The sequence below is a fragment of the Gorilla gorilla genome, chromosome 1, assembly GCF_029281585.2.
Source record: "Gorilla gorilla gorilla isolate KB3781 chromosome 1, NHGRI_mGorGor1-v2.1_pri, whole genome shotgun sequence".
Taxonomy (NCBI): Eukaryota; Metazoa; Chordata; class Mammalia; order Primates; family Hominidae; genus Gorilla; species Gorilla gorilla.
This window is the reverse complement of record NC_073224.2, coordinates 32,729,191-32,745,344: the sequence shown is the minus strand read 5'-3', so window position 1 is coordinate 32,745,344 and position 16,154 is coordinate 32,729,191. Positions and strand designations below refer to the sequence as shown.

Genomic DNA, 16,154 nt, shown 5'->3' with positions numbered 1-16,154 from the left:
AATAAAAGGGGTAAAATACTGATAATTCTCTTAATTGGTGATTCCAAACTTTACATGCACAGAATCTCTTGGTGAGCTTATCAATATGTGAAGGATTTGATATGTTTGAAGCGGGGCCCAATAAAGTGCATTTGAAACAGGGTCTCAAGTGAGTGAATGATGCAAATAGTCCACAGATCGCATTTTGAGAAAGCTTTTCTAGATTTTGGTAAGGTACCGCTCTCCTCTTGCTCATTCATTCATTCATTTGATACTTGTTCTGAATACCTGTGATGGGCAAGAAATATCATGCCTGGAGCTTTGGAGGCTCCAAAATGAATTAAACACTGTCTTTGTTTTCAAGAAACCAAAAATATAGTGAGGAAGATACATCACACATATTTTTTAATTTTGTAAGGAAATGAATGAAATGCACTACATATATTCTATAGCTAAGCTGTGTGATTAGAGGGCAAAACTTGATCAGTTGGGTTAACGTAAGAATGGACTCCCTAAACTCACAAGGGACACATTCGAGAATCTTGATTTAAGAAAATGAATCGTAATATTTTAATCAAATGGACCTAGAATAAACCATAAGATCTAAAAAGTGTTCTATACTAGAAATGTGAGAATGTAAATAGGGAAGCCTTAGAAATACCCATCAAAGCGGACTCTCTATTAGCTCAACCATTTTCTTACTTCATCTTTAACAATTGAGTTAGTATTTGCTCCCAAAGTATGACCATGAAGAATTTTCCTTCCCTGTGTGCATAAATGATTTCGTTCCTAAACCCACCACCAGGGAAATCCTGAGAAGGAGAAAGCGTCACATCCAACAGTCATGTACAGTAGGATGGTGCTGTTTCTGGCAGCCTCACTGTAACAATTAAAATAGAATAAACCTTTTAATTTCTCCTTCCACCATTATTAGATCCTCAGCTCTTTGATGAAAGTCTTATTTACCTTTGCAACCTGTTCATTTGCAAGTCACTGTGGAAGTGAAATTACTGGCTGGGCTCAGTAGCTCATGCCTATAATCCCAGCACTTTGGGAGGCTGATGCAGGTAGATCACCTGAGGTCAGGAGTTTGAGACCAGCCTGGCCAACATGGTGAAACCCCATCTCTACTAAAAATACAAAAATAAGCCTGGTATGGTGGTGTGCACCTGTAGTCCCAGCTACTCGGGAGGCTGAGGTAGGAGAATCACTTGAGCATGGGAAGTGGAGGTGGCAGTGAGCTGAGATCATACCACCGCACTCCAGCCTGGGCAACAGAATAAGACTCTGTCTCAACAACAACAACAACAACAAAAAGAAAGTGAAATTGCTAATTTTAACAATCATGTGTAAAAATGATGATTGGCACTTTTCCTGATTGGGACCTCAGGCAGTATCTAATTTAACTATAAAACTTGAAATGGAAATTCAGAGAACTAAGTGACCTGGGTAAGGACAAGTAGCTGACTGGTAACAGGTCGCAGTGTCTCAAATCCAGGATTACTGATTCATTATTCTTTGTAATAGGTCAGTGGACCTATTACATATTTATGATCATGCATCCCTACTAGTAAAACAAAATAAACATTTTGAGCCAGTCCTTCCAACATCTTTGTACTTATGTGTAAAATGTTTCCATGTGCTACTAACTAGTATATTAATCGTATTATAAAATATATTTTGAAAATAAATTTTTAAAGGATGAAATTGAAAATAAATAGTATACAGAAGATGTAGAAATTTTTTCATCTCCCTGCTTTGGAGCAAGGCCACTCAGACTTTTATCTTAATAGGGCAAAATGATTTATGTCATTTATGTCAGGGAAATAAAAAGTCCTTAATGATTATAAGCAAGGGGTAACATACTTCCATCCCTAGTGCCTTATTTCCATAACACCTTGGTCCAGGAATGTTTATTAAATGACTAGCTCAGGACTCATTTCTGCACATTTTTTTCACTGTAGTTTTGTTGTTGTTGTTAAGTTATACCACTCTAGTTTGATAAAAGAAAAGATTAAGACCTTTATTTGTGAAACTCAGAAGGTAGATTTTATGCTGTGTATTGAAAAGTGCATTTTTTTCTCTAAATACCACACATATCTGTTTCATCTCTCTTTAATTCCTGGGAGAGCTGATGAAAGAGAGCTGTTTTTCTCCTTAGGAATTTCCTTCAGATTATTCTTATTTCAGTACACTAATCTTCTGTTTTTAAGTTTCTTCTACAGAAATTACACATATCTCAAAGCCAGAGGATTTTTATTTCGAATTCTCAAAGGGTAGCAGAAGGAAAGGAATGCCTTTAGACCTAAGATCTTGTTTCCAAAGGAGTCCTTAGAAGTAACAGGGAAGGCTTGGAGTTTGGTAATGAAGGAGGTAGTGGGAGTGGGTGGAGGGAAAAGTAGATATCAATATAAGCAGGTTATCTCTAATGTTTTTACAGAGTGTTAAGGGTCTTTATAAACAGAAACCGCAAGGAACCTGGGATCTGACAGCTGTTGGAGGAATGCCTGTGAGGAAGGAGGAGGAACAGAAGGTATGGTTGCTAATTTCCAAAAAAAAAAAAAAAAAAAAAATGAGATGTCAGACATTTTAATGGGAAAAATAAAGCCCCACCGGCTGATAGATGACAGAGCACAACTAGCCATCATTCATGATGCTGGGACCAAATATCTTTCATGAAACACTCAGACACAGATCTTTAGTGTATGTTTCCCTGAGTTGGTAGAGAAAGGGAATGGATTGATCCCATGCTTCACCAAAGATGCTGGAGTTAGACTGGAAAGTGAAGGAATAATTAGCTTGTGGAAATAATCATTAAACAGATAACCTTATACTTGTTCACTCAGACCCCAGAGAGAGCCAGGTAAAAATTTCCATCTTTTCTTTCTCTCTCTACATAAACACATAAACAAATTATAGTCGGTAGGTCATGGGAGATTACTGAATTGCACTGCTTAATTTACAACTGGGACTGATGGGTGGCAGCTAGTCCTGACTCATACAGGTTTTGCACCATCAAAGGTTTATATCCTCTAAAATAAAAGTGACAAGAAAGAGAGTGAACTACCAGAATAATTCCTCCCAGCTGCAAGATTTGGAGCTAAGCACTGTCAAAGGCAAAGTGTGCCTGATCCAGTTAAGAACTCCCTCATTCTTTATGGAATTTGAGTATTAAATGAAGCCCCAAGATTTCTGGGTTCAGGTTCCAATTGTTTACTAACTAAAATAAAAGAGCCCACAAAACTGTTCAGGAGGCATTGTGCTTCAAATCATTCTTACCAAACATGTTGATGAGTTAAGTATAAATTAATCAGAAACATATGGTTCAAATTTCTGTGAAAATCCACAGGGTATATTAAGGGAATTAAAGGGAAATGTGTTAGGCCAAACATATTTAAGAATTTAGCAAAACTGAAATCTACCAAAATAGTTTAACATTTTCTGGTGCATCTATTCCAGTTTATTCTTTTTTAATAGTGTGTTTTCTCAATTGCCTTAAACTTGCATTTTTATGTGATGTGATACATCCATAAATAATTGTAACATATAATAATGAAGTTGCCAATCTAGTTCTTTATATGAATCTGAAGTAATCAGATTTATCACAGCAAAAGATGCTATAGTTAGAAAAAATTCAAATATATAAAAAAATTAAGGAATTTGGACTAATCACAAATAAGCTAAATTGTGAAATGGTGAACTCAAAGTTATGTAATATATTGAATTTAAGTCATTTCAAGTGTATACATTATTTTAATTTATTCATCAAAATTTAGTATTGTTTAAAGCACTGTCCATAGGTGTTTTGGAGCAAGGAAGATTTTTTAAGAATAAATAAATCAAATGTGGCTCATGCCTTCAAGGAATATAGAAGACTTTAACTCAAACTATGCTAAATTATCATAAACTCAGAGATATGATTACTTGCTACATAGTTTAATTATAAATAATATTATAGAATTTCTTTTTAAAGTGGCTCTTCTAAAGTGGGGAAAAGTCTATTATTCCCCAAAGAAAACATTCATAGAGTTAATATTCATGTAACTTAGCATATTACAGAAGACAAATTTTTCTCACTGTAAAAACAAATGGAAATTATCTTGTACATAAAATGCTTAAGTATAGTCCAACTTTTTAAAATTCACAGTGCTTCAAGCAAAAGAAGATTGGGTTAATTAGATTTTGTTATTGTCAGACCCTATGATATTTTAGGGTCCTTCAGTGACTCCTTCTAATTTTACTAAAGAATATTATGCAAAAGTGAATGTATAAAGCATAGCGGGGAAGAAAATTTCTTATTTGTTTTCTACTATCAATATATCACTCAGAACCATAGTTCATGTGAATGATAAAAAAAAGAAAAGGAAACTTGAGCTTTAGGTGTCAGAAGATACCTAAGGATAACTCTCAAAAAGCATCTCACCAAACTATATTTCTGAAGGAAACATGAAGTTTTATGTAAGGTGTATGCACTGAGGCACTTACCTCCATACAAAAATATAATTGTCATGGTGTTTATCATTTTCAGACTTTCCAGGTGTCCTGGAGAGATTATTTTCCTTCTTACCTCATCTTTCTTGGAAACTGCAACATGTTAGGCTGACAATATCTTTCAGCCAATGGCATTTGATAGAGGCAACTCCCTGGATCTTAGCCTTTTTTGGGGCTGTGGTAATTTAGGATCCCTGCTTAAAATGGACCCCTTCCCTGACAGAGAACTAAGGCATGGGTGAGGCTGCTGCAAAGAGCCAGGCAAGCAGGACCCAGCCAAACTGTGTGGGTGACATTGCCACCCCAGTGTGTCTGGAAGGCAGAACATTGAGCCAAAGAGGACTGTTCTTGAGGTTTAAGGTTTCATGGAGCTTGGCTTGGTAGGTTTTGGACTTGCTTGAGATCTGTCACTCTTTTTTCTTCTTTCTTATTTTTCTCTTTGGAAATTGGAATGTCTACCCAATGCCTGTCACACAATTGCATTTGGAAAGCAAATAACCAGCACAGCTGGAGAGGAATTTCGCCTTAGGATGAATTGTACCTTGAGTTTCACCCCTATCTAATTTAGATGATATTTAGATGCTAATTTGGACTTTAGACTAGAGTTGATGCTGAAATGAGTTAAGATCTTTGGGGCTCTTGGAATGGAATAAATGTATATTGCATGTAAGAAGGATATGAATTTTGGAGGGCTAAGGTGGAATACAGTGGATTGAATGTTTGTGCCCCCCATCAGAAAGTTAATATGTTGAAATCCTAACCCCCATTGTAATGGTATTAAGAGGTAGGCTCTTTGAGAGGTACTCAGGTCATTAGGGTGGAACACTTATTAATATTAATGTCCTTTATAAAAGGGACCCCAGACACCTTTTTCTCTCTCTTCCTGCCATGTAAGAACATAGCAAGAACAAGCTGTCTATGAACCAGGAAGCAGGCCTTCACCAGACACCAAATCTTCCAGTGCCTTGATCTTAGACTTTCTGAGCCTTTAGAACTATGAAAAATAAATTTATGTTGTTTATGAGACACTCAGTTTATAGTATTTTGTTACACCAATCCAAGCTAACTAAGACACTGCCATTAGTTGGCATCTAGGCAGTTATGGTCCTTGAAATATATGTTCTGATTGAGTCCAATCCTATTGGAGAGATGATTATGTCATGGAAACCTCATTGTTGGAGCTGTTAGCTTGAAGTGTAAGGGTGCTAGGAGGGTAGAAAGCAACTGCAGCACTATGGGCAGCTCTGATGAGTGGAGGAGCGGAGCCTTAGAGCTCCCAGTCTGTGGAGAAATCAGACAGTGTGTTTATTATTATTATTATCAGTATGTGGGCAACTATAAAGTAGATCATTTGGTGCCCCTGTGGAGGTGTTTAGAGGCATTTGTGGCGAATTATCTGTGCATCAGGAACTGAGGGCTCTCTAAAGACCATGACTAACTCAGATTCTGGCTTGTCTGGCATCAGTACCTGAGATCTCATCAGTGAGTGTAAGTACAGGAGCTGAATCTTCAAAGAGCTTTGGTTCTTAATGGGGATAGGAGGCTGGGAAGTAGTGGAAACAATAGCAGGAACTAAATGAAGACACCAGAGTCACAAGAATGGCTTCAAAATTAAGATACAGTTTTATTCCAGGAAAAATGCAAGGAATTCAAATAAGAGTGAAGTAGGGGTAGAATATTGGGGTAGTAGTGAGAAGTAGAAATGAAATTTGGTGAACCTCAAAATCAATTGTCTAATTTAGTTAACTTGGGACACAGATTATGCACCAAGAGATTAAAGATTAACTTTTTCTTAGAGGCAATTCCAAAGCAGCTCAAGAAACCTATTTCATTGAGAATATGATTCAGCATTTCAAAAATTTTAAAAAAGACTTCAATGATTTTAAGTATGAGAGAAACTGATAGAACTAAAAATTTTTCATAGCCTAATCTGTCTTAATATATGGCCATTTCATCATATTATTTTCTATATTTGTCTATATTTTGTTTTTCTTTCTTTCTTTCTTTTTTTTTTTTTTTTTTTTTGAGACAGAGTCTCACTCTGTAGCCCAGGAGGGAGTACAGTGGCATGATCTCAGCTCACTGCAGATTCAGCCTCTGGGGTCAGGTAATCCTTCCACCTCAGCCTCCCGAGTAGCTGGGACTACAGGTGACGTGCCCGGCTAATTTTTTGGTTTGTTTGTTTTGTTTTGTTTTTGTAGAGATGGGGTTTTGCCATGCTGCTCAGGCTGGTCTTGAACTCCTGGGTTCAAGTGGTCTGTCTGCCTCAGCTTCCCAAAGTGCTGGGATTACTGATTGAGCCACTGCACCTGGCCAGATTCTTATAAAATAAAGATTCCAGGAAAAAAATAGACCAGATTGTGGTATTTCAAAAATCGCTCAAATAGTTTAAAAACCGAGATTGCAAAAACAGACATGTTAATGGTAATAAAGAGAGCTCTGTTATTAGGAAGATAGAGTATCTTGAAGACTTATTCTACAGATAGAATGTAAAAGAGAAAAAATAGTTTTTTGGAATAGTATCTATATAGTTTAGATTGACCAATCAATTACATGAAACATTTCATCTATTTTGCTTTTTGGTAGAATCACAATACTTGGAATTTGAAATGATGAGGCAGTCACTTTAGCTATCCTAATGAAATGTAATCTACCTTCAGCACACCAATGAATTGCTTAGTTATTATCTCTTAAAGTTAATATGGAAGTCTACTTCACTTGAGGGGAATACATTTTTGGCTTCAGATTAAGCAGGATGAATTTAGCAAATGAATATTTACTTCCTCTGCAGTGAAGTGAAAATAAATTAATGAGAGTTAGTGACTGTACATACTTCTGCTTCGTGTTGTCAGCAGCATTTATTTGTCATCACTCTCTTCCTCAAATGCATGATCTCTCACACCTGTCTGCAAGAATGTCCTTTTCCACCTTACCATCTCAGCAAATTCTTAACTTTCATATAAGAAGTTCCTAAACTTCCCTCCAACTGCTCAGAATTAAGTACATCCTGCCCTGTTCTCAGTATGTGTTTTTTATACTTTTAACAATAATTTCAAAAGTATACATCTACCTCCCTGTTTTTGTGATGGTTGCATAACACAGTGGTAAAAAGCCCATGCATGGGCACTAGAAAACTTAGACTCAGATAAAAGGAACTGGCTCTGGGATCTTGGGCAAGTTCCTCAAATCTTGAGGTCTTTGTGTTCTCACCTTACATAATGAGGACGATAATTTAATTTACCTTACAGGCTTTTTTAAAGGAATAAATGAGTTAATATATGCAAAGAACCCATTTATATTAATATATGTAAATGAGTTAATATATGTAAAGAAGATTTGTATTTTCTCATGTATTATATCTATAGATTTACATATATATAATTCTATAGTCTATGTTTATCAAAAAATGTATTGGTATAAATATTTCTGAAAAATCTTAAGTTGTATACTCGTATTTCTCCATGCTGATCTATATAGCACAAAGAGGGCACTTGACAAAACACAGTTAATGTTATAGAAAGTTAATTCTAATAGTAAAAGTTAAAAAATACTTTGAAGCTATCCACATTAAAAAAATTAACCAGAAGACTGCCAGATCTTCAATACATACTGCCTGCCCTCCTCTGAATTTAAATTCTCAACCTTACTTTAGAAAAATAATGTTTACCTCTGTTTTGAATTTTTACTAATCCAACCAGGCAGAAGAGACCTAAATAAGCTTACATCTTAACTAATTTTTTCTTCATTTCTTCTAAAACATGTGGAATATGTTTGCTTTAGTGTTTAAAAGTGTTGTTTTATTGATCTTTTTATATGATCCCTTTACAGCAAGAGATTTTGATGTAGTCAAATAGTATGCTATAGATTGTGTAATAATAATGATATGTTATTAAGACCTGGTGTATATTTTCCCTTATCACTTGCCTGCCTTTCCATTGATGTTTTAATTTCTATCATCCTACTCTCAAGCCTTTTTCCAGTTATTCCAGGAAGTGGGTTCCCAGTGCTAGCCAGCTGCCTTTCTCTTGGCATTGCTTCTTCAGGAAGTAACAATCACGGGGTCTATTACTCATGTCAATTCTTCTTCCCATCTTCAAATTCTGATTTTGATAGAAGAACAGCTTTTTCATTTGCTCCTTTATTCTGATAATATATTTCAAGAGCCTGTTATTTTCAGCTAAGATACTTTTCCTGTGGTTTGGCACTCATTTCTTTCACCCATCGCTAAAGCTAAAATCCCTTATCTTGCTTCTAGTTATTTTTACATATGGCACCTCCAAGTTCACATTACTAGATTTCTTTATATTTTTTGAAGGATTTCTGCATATAAAAGTTTTATGTCTCTTTCCCACTTTAGTGTAGTGGCCTATAATTTCCTTGTTCTAGTTGGTTTTAACTTGAAACATTTTCAATTGCTGAATCTTGAGCTCTTTCTTAAATCTATTTAATCTTCCTACAGTAGGTTTCCCAGAAGCCCTCAGAAAACCAAATTAAAATGTTTTTTTCTTTCTTTCAAAGTCAGTCCTCTAATTATTCCTATCATATTCTAAGCTGGATTCATACTGAACTCATATCTGGTCATCTTATGTATAGTTTCCTAAAAGTTGGATAAAATATATTTATGTTTCCTGCCCTTTTCATTGTGGTTTGTTGGCCTCAAAAACTCTTTATGTAATGTAAGATTGGGCTTCTGAAACCCAAAAATCTTGCGTCTTCTCAATCTAGCTGTCACCAATGGCTCTCTCAATCTTTTTTAATTAAACAAAAAGATATGGGCTTATCTCTTACTTCAGAGATATTTTTAAATAAAAGAAAATGCAATCAGATGCAGAAAGAAAATACTATCTTCCTATGAGGCAGTTGGGAGGGCTATGAGCACAGAGCAATTTCCCAGTAATATGGGGCCTCTGATGTAGGCTAAGAAAGCATGGAAAGCCACGCAGGAATATAATTAAAGAACTTAAAAATCCAGAATAGATTCTCGTACTTCACTAAGAAGATCTCCACCATCAACAAACAAAGCAACAAAAACAATAACAAAAAACACTGTTTCTTTAAGAAAGTCCTCATCCTGGTTCTGCATTAGTCATGGAAGTTACTATATTATTACAGTACTTTTACTGCTAAAAAAACATTCCCGTGTCAAATTCTTCTGCTCTCCTTCTCTCTCTCCTCTACTGCAATTTTAATGTCTATTCATATAAGCACACTTTACATATTATTTCATTTAATCTTCACAACAATTTACAAATTAGACATTAGTACCTCATTTGCCAGATTCTCAAAACTTCTCAAACTGATTCAGCTAGAAACTTATTTGGGACAAATACTAACACATATATATTACATATACCCTCTATCCCCTTTCCTGCCCCAATGCATTTTTTTTAAGTGTAGAATTCCATAAAAAAGTCAGAGACACGGAAACTCAAACTGGTGAGCCACGGAAGTATTGGCTATAGTTTAGTATTAAAGGGCTTTCCTGATGGCCAGAGATTTGGGACTCCAGGAAGTTTCTTTTTGTAGGCCTATGTGAACAAAAACACCTGAGTTACCATAAAGAAAGGATATAAAATATTGTGAGGGGCACCATGCCAATGATTCCTAAGTAAGATAGGAGGAACTGCAGACCAGAGATTCTATTTTAACTATCATTGTATCCTCCCACTAAGCACATTAGCTGATGCTACCCAATAGGTACTTAGTAAAAGTTGAATTAATTAATAATGAGTGTATAAAACAAGGTGAATCAAAGAAAAAAGAATTGATGATTGTTATGGAATCAGACAGGGACACTGAGAACATCAACATCTGATCTAGTATCTGACACATATTAGTGGTAGCAATTGAGATTGAATACATGCATGAGCTTTGGTTAAGTCTGCTTTTAGGTAGACACCTGAATTTACATCTGCCCATCAACCAGTGATGGCTTTTTTTAGCCACCTGAATGGGATTCAGCAATTTACACCTGTGCTTTTTGTTCTTCAGATGCTTCCACAGCCTTTGAGAACTGAAGGAATGGGTAATCGCAGGGGAGGCAGGGACTCCATGGCATTATCCATGCTGGTCCTGAGTCTGTTGTCACAGCTCCATAGAATTCATTTGTGACCCCAGGCCCTGGGAAGAGAGGAAATCTTCAAGCTCCCTTCATGCAGTAGAGAATCACTATTCTAGGACTAAATAAAAACCAGCAGAGAAAACCCCCCAATAATATGCCAAGACCAGAGGTATGCACATCGCTGTAGCAGGGTCTGCTGAGAAGTAGCGGGACACAGCAGTTATGATCACAGGCTCTGCAGCCAGGCTACCAGATGCTAATAGTGTGACCAATATTAGCATCCAGTGCACAGTGCTTAAATAAGGATCAAATGAGCCAATGTATACAAATTGGCTAAAACAGCGCCTGACACTTATTAAGCTCTGATTCCATTAGCTGTTAGTAGTAGTAAGGCAACTATTTGTAAAACAGAGAAAAGGAAACCAATGTGATTGGGGTATACGAGGGATGTGAGATAGGAATTAGAAGTGTGTACATAGAAAAGAGGCAGTAGTAGGAGAGAATGGAATGTAGCCAGATGTGTGGAGACATTATTGTTCCTGATGCTGTCTATATTGCCCTGTTGGCTTGCCTTTGTATTAATTCCAAGCAGGGCCAGGCTGGGGAGTTCATAGTTTATACTGGAAGAGGGGAGGAAGATAAATGTCAAGAATAGGGAGAAGGGCAGTTACTCAGAATTTCTGCTTGATTCTGGCTTTCTAAATAGGCCTACTCAGCTGTTGGATAGGAAAATAGCTGGTAGGTTTCCAGATGTGTGTCAGGAAAAGGAGGAAAAAAAGTAATGACCTAGCAACCTGACATTAGGATCATGACAGGGACATGAACTACGATAAAAAAGCTGAAAGAGCTCACAAAATTATAATAAACAGCCCAGCACTCTTTCTCCTCAACCCTCGACTCCAACCACATTTCTGGCCAAATAAGTTGTTAAGAGAAGATGCTGATAATTCAAACACAGAAAACTCCATGGCTACTTTAATTCTGTTAGAATTTTATAAAGCCACTTTCATACAATTAAACTGAACTCTATGTACCCAGTGCAAACAAGGGAGAAATTTTACAATTACCTGGTTTGCTTGATCGATTCAGACAGCCAAACTGGGTTAGTCATTTTGGTATGATTACTTGATCCAAAAAAATCCACTTGGAGGCTTGAATTATCTAGTTTAGCTGTCTAAATTGATCAGATTAATCAAATTTTAATGAAGTTTTGGGTTGAATTTCATCCAGGTTTGATTTTTTATTCAATCATTGTCTGCATCTCTAGCTGAAAATAGCAGTACAATCAAAGGGAGTTAAAGCAATCTGAGATAATTTAGTAATACTATAAAGCACTTTATCTTTATTCACTTATTACCAAAAAAATGGCAGTGATTATATCCGAAATATACCCATATGGTCTGTCCCCTATATCTACAAGCTAATCAAATCAGTGTAGTCAGAAATCTGTTTTCCTTGAACAGCCATATTCTTGCATGCCCTTGATCAAGCTTTTGCTGCTGAGACTAAGAGCATCACAGAACAGCAGCTGTGGCAATTGCTGTGACACTTAAAATATTTTCCATGCTTATCTTTTTCTCCCACAATCCCTTCCTTCTTTGCTGTCTCCTCCATATATTCCTTTTCTCTGTTTTTTTCCTTTGTTTCTCTTTTTAATTTTCCTTTCTATTCATTCTCTAATTTTGTAAGAGTTCTTGTGGACCTATTTATGTCCAACTGCTAGGGGCATTCAGTGCCTGGGGTCAAGACCAGGGTGCTGACATTCAAAAGCAGTGCAAATATTCAGAAGACTAACAAGCACTGCTCTCACACATCTCCTAGGAAAAACTTCAAAGTGGCCCTTTTTTTCAATTTTTTTTATTGTAGTTAAATACACATATAATAGTTACTATCATAACCATTTTAAGTGTACAGTGTAGTGGTATTAAATACATTCCTAATAATTTGCAACCATTACCACCATCCATCTCCATAACTCTTTTCATCTTGTAAAACTGAAACTCTATACCTATTAAGCCAAAGCTTCCCATTTCTGCCTTTCTTTAGCCTCTGGCAATGACTATTATATTTTTTGTCTCTATGATTTTGACTACTGTCAGTATCTCATATAAGTGGGTTCACACAGTACTGGTCTTTTGTAACTGGCTTATTTCACCTAGCATAATGTCCTCAGGGTTCATCTATGTTTTAGCATATGTCAGAATTTCCTTTCTTTTTATAGGCTGAATAGTATTTCATTGTATTCGTATTACCACATTTTGCTTATCCGTTCATTCATGATAAACACTTGGGTTGCTTCCACGTTTTAGCTATTGTCGATAATGCTCATATGAACATGGATATATAAATACCACTTCAAGACCCTGCTTTCAGTTTTTTGGGTATATACCTAAAAGTGGAATTGCTAGAGCATACAATAATTCTATTTTAAATTGTTTTAGGAAATGCCATACTGTTTTCCACACTTGTTATTCTCTGTTTTTGTAAATAGTAGCTGTCTGTATTAGTAAGGATTTTCCAGAGAAACAACCAATGAGAGAGAGAGAGAGACAGAAATTTGGAGATTTGTCATAGAAATTGGCTCATGTGATAATGGAGGCTGAGAAGTGCCACAATATGCCATCTGCAAGCTGGAGGACCAGGAAAGCAAGTGGTGTAATTTAGTCTGAATCCAAAGGTATAAGCTTCAGAGTCTGAAGTTCCCAGAATCAGGAGTTTCTGTGTGTGACAGCAGGAAAAGAAGGATGTGCTAACTCAAGGAGAGAGAGAAAATTTACCCATTTGACTACCTTTTTGTTCTATTTGGGCCCTCCATTGATTGGATGATGCCTACTTACAATGATAACGATGGATCTTCTTTACTCAGTCAAATACTATTAATAATTACTTCCAAAAACATGCTTAATGACGTATCCAGAAGTAATGTTTTACCAGCTACTTGAGCATCTCATAGTCCAGTCAAGTTGACACATACAGTTAACCATCATACCAACATAATGGGTGTAAAGTGTAATCTTGTTGTGGTTTTGATTTGCATTTCCTTAATGATTACTGATGTTGAGGATTTTTTCATATGCTTATTGGCCATTTGTACATCTTTTTGAAGAAATGTCTATTCAAGTCCTTTACTCATTTTTCAATCAAGTTTTTTTTTGTTGTTGTCGTTGTTTTTTTTTCTGTTGAGTTTTAGGAATTCTCTATATATTCCAAACATTAATTTTTTATAAGATATTTGATCGTAAATATTTTCTTCCATTCTGTGGGTTGCCTTTTTACTTTGTTGATATTGTCTTTTGTTGCACAAATTTTAAAAATTTTCATGAAATCCAATTGGTCCATTTTTTCTTTTGTTGACTGTAACTTTGGTGTCATATCCAAGAAGTCATTGCCTAATTCATTGTTATAAAGATTTTGCCCTAGGTTTTCCTCTAAAAGTTTTATAGTTTTGAGTCTTACACTTAGAATTTTGATCCATTTTGGGTTAATTTTTTGTATGTGGTATTAGATAAGGGCCCAGCTTCCTTCTTTGGCATGTGTTTACCCAGTTTTCTCATAACTATTTGTTGAAGAGACTGTCCTTTTCCCATTAAAAGTTCTTGCCACCCTTGTCAAAAATTATTTGGCCATGTATGTGAGGGTTTATTTCTGTGCTCTTTATTCCATTCAATTACATGTCTGTCCTTATGCCAGTACCACACTGTTTTGATTACTGTAGCTTTGTAGTAAGTGTTGAAATCAAAAAGTGTGAATCCTTTAACTCTGTTTTTCTTTTTCAAGATTGTTTTGTCTATTTAGGATCTCTTGAGATTTCACATAAATTTCAAAATGGATTTTTCTATTTATGCAAAAAATATTATTGGAACGTTGACAGGCATTACATTGAATCAATAAATCACTTTGGGTAGTATTGGCATTTTAATAATACTAAGTCTTTTGATCCATGAATATGGAACGTGTTTTTATTTACTTACATCTTTAATTTCTTTCAGCAATGTTGTGTAGTTTTTATTGTACAAGTCTTTCATCTTTAGTTTCTAAAGTACTTAGAAATTGACTTTTCAGTGCTATTATAATGGAATTTTAAATGTTATTTCCTTTCAGATTGTTCATTATTGGTGTATAGAAATGCAACCAATTTTTGTGTGTTGATATTGTATCCTGCTACTTTGCTGAATTCATTTACTAGCTCTAATAGATTTCTTATGGAATCTTTAGGATTTTCTACATATAAGATCATATAATATGCAAACAGAGATAATAATTTTACTTCTTTCTTTCCAAGTTGGATGTCTTTTGTTCCCTTGTCTTCACTAATTGCTCTAGTTAAATCTTTTAGTACTATGTTGAATAGAAGTAGTGAGAGTGGGCATCCCTGTCTTTTTTTCTGATCTTAGAAGAACAGCTGTAAGTCTTTCATCATTGAATACAATGTTTGCTGTTTGCTTTTTATGTATGACTTTTATTATGGTCAGGTCGTTTCTTTCTATTCCTAGTTTGTTGAGTATTTTTATTGTAAAAAGGTATTCTGCATCAATTGGGATAACGATGTGCTTTTTGTTCATTCTGTTAATGTGGTATGTTACATTGATTGATTTTGTATTTGAATCATTCTTGCATTCCCAGATTAAACCTCACTTGGTTATTGTATATAATTCTTCTAATATGTCACTGAATTAAGTGTGCTAGTATCAATGTTCACGAGAAATATTGGCTTGTAATTTTCTTTCCTTGTAGTATCTTTATCTGGCTTTAGTATCAGAGAAAAGCTGGTAAAGCTGGCCTCAGAAAATAAATTAAGATGTTTTCTCTCTTCCTCTTTTTTTCTTTTTTTGGAAAATGGTAAGAACAATTGGTATTCATTCTTCTGTAAATGTGTGTTAGAGTTCACCAGTGAATCCATTAGGTTCAGAGCTTCGCTTTGTTGGGAGATATTTGATTACTAATTCAGTTTCCCTACTAGTTATAGGTCCAAATGGATTTTAAATTTCTTAATAATTTAGTCTTGGTAGATTTTATGTTTTTAGGAATTTGTCAATTTCATCTACTGATCCAATTTGTTGGCATACTATTGTCCATGGTATACTCTCTTGTAACCTTCTTGTTTGTGTAGAATTGGTAGTCATGTTTTCATTTTCATTTGAGTAGCTTCTCTTTTTCTTAGTTCAGCCAACTAAAGTTTTGTCATTTTTGTTAATCTTTCCAAAGAAACTAATATTGGGGGGCTTATAATTTTCTCTATTGTGTTTCTATTCTCTATTTCCTTTATCTCTGCTCTAATTTTTATTTTTTGCTTTCCATCTGGTAGTTTTGTGTTTAGTTTGTTTTTTTTCCTAGTTCCTTCAATTGTAAAGTTAGATTGATGATTTGAGACCTTTCTTGTTTTTTAATGTAACCAGTTATAGCTATATGTTTCCTCTTTAGCACTGTTTTTGCTGCATCCCATAATTTTTGGTATATTTTCATTTTCATTCATCTCCAAATATTTTCTTCATTTTTTGATCCGATGGTTGTTTAAGAGCATGTTGTTTTATTTCCACAAAGTTATGAATTTTCCAGTTTTACTTCTGTTACTCATTTCTAACTTTATCCCAGTGTTGTCACAGAAGATACTTTGTATGATATC

The 16,154-nt window shown here is 35.2% G+C and overlaps 1 long non-coding RNA gene across 2 annotated transcripts in view; it reads left to right on the top strand.

Moving 5' to 3' along the window:
- LOC109027659 (uncharacterized) overlaps window positions 1-16,154 on the top strand; it is a 211,703-nt gene that overhangs the window by 21,339 nt on the left and 174,210 nt on the right. The window contains exon 2 of one of the 2 annotated variants that reach the window (XR_010134497.1): window positions 2,420-2,512. The exons of the other annotated variant lie outside the window; for it this stretch is intronic. This is a non-coding gene — a long non-coding RNA (uncharacterized lncRNA). The remainder of the gene's footprint in view (window positions 1-2,419; window positions 2,513-16,154) is intronic. 2 annotated transcript variants of the gene reach the window in all.